This window comes from Neomonachus schauinslandi, chromosome 15 (assembly GCF_002201575.2).
Source record: "Neomonachus schauinslandi chromosome 15, ASM220157v2, whole genome shotgun sequence".
NCBI lineage: Eukaryota > Metazoa > Chordata > Mammalia > Carnivora > Phocidae > Neomonachus > Neomonachus schauinslandi.
This window is the reverse complement of record NC_058417.1, coordinates 23,142,083-23,148,612: the sequence shown is the minus strand read 5'-3', so window position 1 is coordinate 23,148,612 and position 6,530 is coordinate 23,142,083.

The following is a 6,530-nucleotide window of genomic DNA, read 5'->3' as shown; positions in this document are numbered from 1 at the left end:
CCACGTTGGGCTCCTTGCTCGGTGGGGAGTCTGCTTCTCCCTCTGCTCCTACCCCTATCCCTACCCCTACCCCTGCTCGTGCTCTCTCTCAAATAAATAAAATCTTAAAAAAAAGAATCTACCCAGAAGAGGTCCCCAGCACCCCTGCACTGAGTGTCTCCTTTCCCCCAGTTAAATGAATATTCTCTTTTTGTTCTTATGGTGGAGGCAGCATCCCCATGGGGCTGCTCTACTGTGAATGAATTTCTAGAAGCAAGAAAGAGAGTTGACCCTTCTCAATGTGTTTACAAGACCTGAAGCAGAGTCACAGAATGGATTGTGAACGGGTACATGAAGGTTCATAGCAGCATTATTCATAATAGCCAAAAAGTGAACACAACCCAAACGTCCATGAACTGATAAATGGGTACATAAAAGGTGGGATATCCCTACAATGGAATATTAGCAGAAAAAAGAATGAGGTCCTGACACGTGCTACAACCTGGATGAATCTTGATCTTATACTCAATGAAAAAATCCAGACACAAAAGACCCATGTTATATGATTCCACATATATGAAATGGCCAGAGTAGGCCAATTTATAGAGACACAAAGCAGGTTAGTGGTTGCTTAGGGCTGGGGATGGTGGCTGGGAGCAATGGGGGAGTAGCCCCTGATGGGTGTGGGGTTTCTTTTTGGGGTGATGAAAACATTGTAAAATTGATTATACTGTTGGTTGCACAACACTGTGAATACACCCAAAACCACTGATTTGTACACTTGAAATGTGTGAATTGTAGCTCAGTAAAGCTGTTAGAAGGAAATAGATCTAGGATAGAGTTGGGGTGGGGAGAAAAAAAGAGACTGGATTGTGCTCTCCCATGGATCTCCTCCTGCAAGCATTCATTCTGCAGGAGAAAGAGTCAAGACCCTAACAGTGGGTTTGAGACCGATTTCTGACCATCAGTGCTTCCTCTCCCCCTCCATAGAGAAGAGTTGGTTATCAGGGTGGGCTCTAGCTGGGTTGTCTTTAAGGTTAACGTTTGCAAACTATTGCTAACTTTTACTTCTCCCTTTCCCTTCTTTCTGTCTTCTTCTCCTTCTCAGGGACCCAGTTGTCCTACAGGTAGACCAGATGCACCACAACTTGGATCATAGAACTGGGGCAACCAATCAGCCTAGAAAGTGCGTTGAGTACAACACTGATTCAGGGTACAATGCCCTGAATTTGAGGTTTGCCTTCAGTGTTTCTCTGCAGGAAGCTATAAGGATGATCCCTTCCTGTAGAAAGCTCATGGTCCCCTAGGGAGATTGGCCAATTCATGTCAAGAAAGAGCTCAGGATGCAGGTGTTTCTGCTTTTTCTCCTCCATGAGGGATTGAACGTGAGGCTGGCCAAGGAATGTCAGCTTGGCAAGAGGCACAGCACCAACCTTCACACGTATGCCACCAAATTTTGTTCAACATGTAACATTTACTTTCCTTACAAATGACTATCTATGCCATTCTCTGTCAGATTGAACATTGAGACTGTATTTCTCAAAGTAAGGCAGTAAACTTACTTTAAGAGTGAGGAGGCATAGGGCAAGGCCACACTCAAGCTATTGCCAAGAAAGCAAGAGTGATTGCTGGAGTATCCCAGCACTTGCCTTGATTACTTAAGAGATGTGATCAGGGCAGGGACAGCTGGACTCACACAATGGCATGGGGCAAACCAGGGAGTAAAGGGTTAACTGTCAGGGGGCTTGGACCCTGAAGACACTGCTACACTATAATTGTTGTGATTGTATTGTAATAATTGCTGGCTCGTTTCCTGTTGCTTTGAATCTTTTGATTCCAAGTATGCCACCAAAAATTCTAGTATCTGAAAAAGCCGAGAGCCACTGGATTATCTACTTATTCCCGAAAGTCCCCTCTGATTAAGACTGCCAGATGAAATACAGGACACCCGTTTAAATTTGACTTTCAGATAAACAACAAGTAATTTTTTTAGTGTAAGTGTGGTGTCCCATGAAATATGCGTTTGTCTGAAATTCAAGTTTAATTGGGAGTCTTCCATTTCTATTTGCTGAATCTGGCAACCCCACCTGTGATTCCCTTTGCAAAGTGATAAATGCAGCCCCACTTCAGGGCTAATGTTTTGTACTGTGCGCCATCTAGTGGCCACATGGACAAGGCGGAAACCAGGAAATCACTTGAAAACCGCAATGCGAGAAAGCTGAAAAGAAACAACTCTGCTTTCATTTTTAAGATTCTTTAAATTTTTTTTTTTACTTTCTTTGGATGTGGTATCTGTGATCCAGTCAACAGCTTAAAGTGTCCAGCAAATATCTGAAGTCCCTTGTAAGTCATCCCGTGTTTAAAGGGCAACACTCACCCGCCCGCCACCGGAGACCTTGGGCTCCCCCATTAACACATAAATGCAAATGTGCAGCCTTGTCCTTGATCTACTGGGGCTCCTAGGTTCCTAGTAATTGTTTTATAATAAGCACGTGGCTGCCAGCAGTATCTAGTACGATATAGGTCAAGCTGGTGCAATTTTATTAAACCCAACTGAGCCCATAGGCAGACACAGGGAAACAAGTATTTCCTGTTTCCTGTTTACCCAGGGGTATGGGGTTAAGTGCCAAAGGGAACTGGCACAATCCAAGGAGCCTCTGGCTGCACGCTGGAATCACCTGGGGTGTTTTTCAAAATACCAGTGCTCTGCCTTCCCCCTTTCACCTCCCCTCCCCTCCCTTCCTCCGTCTCTTCTTCTCCTTGTTCTGTTCACATCATGGGACATGCTGTTCACAGCATGGCACTGCTCTAACGTAGTGCATTATATGGCCCTGGAGACTTAGTAAGAGAGGGACTTTGAAATCAGATTTCCCTTTAAAGGTTGGGATGTTTTAGGGACAGAATCTCTCCTCCTCAGTATATCCAGAGACCTATACGCTTTGTTTTGTTTTGTTTTACAGAGAAGGCTGAAAGGCACAGGAGCTTCTCTGTCTCCAATTTTGTTTCTGTGGTTCTGTGATCTCATCACAAACACTCATTATGAAATGATATAGAAACTCCATTTGCAATTTAGCCCAGAATAAAAGCTCAATTTGTTCTTTGAATAGATTTTAGAATAAACCAAGAGGGAGTTCTGGATAGAAATTTATTTTCAAACACCCTCCAAATTGACAAAGTAGCTCTATAATTATAACAGTAATTGTAATAATAATGATAAAAATTACCTGCAATTTATCAAAAGGCTCTTATTCGCCAGATATTAATCAGAAAGCTTTACACGCATTATCTTTTTTTAACTCTCAAAGCAGCCCAGAGGGCTGGGGACCATATCCCCACGTTCCACACAAGGAAACTGAGGCTCAGAACCCGTGTTTCCTCAGGTGACAGCTGTTAAGCAGCAAGGCTGTTTTTTACAGCAAAGCCTTTGTTCTTCCTTCTCTGATATTCTGCCAAGGTTACAATGCACAGTTCTGCAGGTGTCTTTCCCCTCTAAGCTCACGCTTGGAATGGAGAGCTCACTTCCAAGTCCCTCACGTGTCAACGGCACTCAGTTTCCAGCTGCAGTCACCCAGTGTTTTGAGGTACTTGAAACCAGATTTTAAAAATTACTCACTTCCTTCTGGCTGGCTCAAGGCGTCCAAAAGCAGTTTTCATTTTTTATGACACTCCTTTGAGGAGCTGAGTCACCTTGGGTCTTACTGGGGCTTTGGTGATGATATTCTAGGCTATCCCTAAGGATCTGTGGAGGACGAACAAGAAAACAAACAACCGTTTGTGAAATGAGGAGTGGAGATATTACCAACACAAAAACCATATTTCAGAATCAATCCATTCCTCGTGCCGAAATGATGTCCCTTCCTCTGCAAAACTTTCCGTGACCTGCCTCTGCCGGCGGGCCGTGAACTGCTCCCTCCAGGCCCCCCAGCTCCTTTTGCTCAGGCCTCTGTTCTGCTCAGCACACTCTATCAGAAGCGGTGGGTTGTGGGGGTGTGCAGACACATCCCTTTCTCTAGACCATGAGCTCCCTGGGCTGAGCAGAGCTTCCCCGGTGAGTGTGTGGGTGTCCAAGAGGAAGGGGTCCCAGGGCACGTGGAGCAGGCAGCAGGCCAGAAGGAGGTGCGTCTGCAGGGTTTTGCTTGGGCACTCAGGAGGGCACAGATGCCTCTCTGGGAGGGCTTTGAAAATCCGCACGGTGTTGTGGGATGGTAAATCTTGTCCACTTCACAGCCTGTGGTTTTTCTGAGCACCTTAGATTTTCCTGAACACCTTTAGCTTCTCCTCTGTGACCTCCCCTGGCTGTCAGAGGACTGAAAACACTCATTCTTTCATTCAGCAAGCACTTCTTGAGAGTCTACTAGGGGCGAGGCACTGTGCTGGGTGCTGGGGATAAAATGGCGAACTATCCGTGGCTCCCACGCCCATGAAGCTTACAGACAAGGGGAAAGGCTTCCAATCACTGGGGCTGAAAGTGTCCAGCATACTGTGCGCTCCTTGAAAGTATAGATTAGGTTGTATTTCCTTCTTAACATTTTCATTTTATTTTTTAATTTATTATATAATTCACACACTATAAAATGCACCCTTTGAAGTGGGCAACTTTAACCGTTTTAGTATATTTGCAAGGTCGTGTGACCCTCACCATTGTCTACTCACAGAACATTTTCATTGCTCCCCAAAAGGAAGCCCATCCCCATTAGCCACCACTCCCCATTCCCTCCTGCCCCCAGTCCCCGGCAACCACCAATCTACTTTCTATTCTGTGGGTTTGCCTTTTCTAGACATTTCACGTAAATGGAATCAGGCAATATGTGGTCTTTCGTGTCTGGCTTCTTTTGCTTAGCATCGTGTGACCAAGGTTTGTCCACCTTGGAGCACAGATCAGTGCTTCAATCCTTTTCTATGGCCACAAACCCCATGACATGAATATCACACGTTCTGTTTCATTGGTCATCACTGGCTGAATGGCTACATTTCCTTCTGCATCTCGTACTTCCGTGTCCTCCTTCTTCCCTCTTTATCTTCCTTCTTGCCTCTCTTCTCCATTCCTCCTTCCTTCCCTTGTTCCTGCTTTCCTCTTTCAGATGCTTATTACTCCAACCTACTGTGTGACAGGCACCGTTATTTTTTAATTTTTTAATTTTTTTATTTGACAGAGAGCACAAGCAGGCAGAGAGGCAGGCAGAGGGGGAGGGAGAGGGAGAAGCAGGCTTCCCACTGAGCAGGGAGCCCAATGTGGGGCTCGACCCCAGAACCCTGGGATCATGACCTGAGCCGAAGGCAGATGCTTAATGACTGAGCCACCCAGGTGCCCTGACAGGCACCGTTATTAAGCATCTGATAAAGGTTCTAGCCCGATGTAAATTGAAAAGCACCATGTACAATCTTTTTAAATGAGTGCTTTATTTTAAAACAGGTTGAGATTTGCTGAGAAGTTATGAAGATAGTCCAGAATTCCTGTCTACCCGTCACCCAGTTTCCCCTACTGTGACTGTCTTACACACGAAGGTGCATTCCTTCCAACGAAGGAGCCAGGATTGTTACAGAACTGTCAGCTAAATTCTACCCTTAATTCAGATTTCACTGGTTTTTCCCTAATGGCCTTTTCCTGTTCCAGGATCCCACAGTGCCTTTAATCACCACGTCTCCTGAGGCCCCTCTGGTCTGAGATGCTTTCTCAGGCTTCCCTTGTTTTGGATGACCTTGACAGTTTTGAAGGGTACTGGTCAGGTGGAATGTCCCTCAGTTGGGGTTTGTCTGTTTTTGTAGGTTTCTCGTGGTTAGACTGGGGTTATGGGTTATAGGGGGATGGCCACAGAGGTGAATAAAGGCATCATTTTTAAACTGCTGTGAGAAGCCCTACAACCAAGAAATGAGACCAAGTCGGCCAGGATTACTCGGAAAAACAACAACAACAGAGAAGCTTTTCTTTTGAGACCCTCACATGATAAAAGTGGTATAAGGAAGGATCCCCTTGCCTTTTTTCCAGAGAGTTGTATGTCCCCTGCCCCCACCGTGGTGAAGAAAGCCTTTATCTGACATATAAACATAACTGGACATTTGTTCTGCCTCTCCCCTTGGGTGAGTCAAGCCCTCTTTCTTGGTGTCCATAGAATCCGGAACTTGGAATCAGTGACCTCCAAGGCTTCTTCCAGCTACAACAGTGTATGCTTGAAGAGGTGATCCCTGGTCTCCTCAACACCCAGCACATCCCACAGTTTGACTCCCTTTTCTTCCATATCAGTCTCCGGGGGTTGGAGTCACTTGACATATGCCCCCAGAGAATAGGCCCACCCAAGCCCGTTTCTAAAGCCTTCTTGGCAGACAAACACACAGAGAAAACAGAACCTAGAAGCTTGCGATGAGGATCTGCACTCTGAGGACTGCGGGGAGAGCTCCGGAGCGGCAGTGCCCCGAGCGGGACCCCTGTCCCTGGCTGTCCCTGATCCCCTGCTGACACAGCACAAGGGCCAGAGGGATGAGGGTCACAGGCAGCTCCACATGCAGCACTATGTTGGAGACTCACCCCAAGGGGCTGTTTTGGTTCAGCAGCT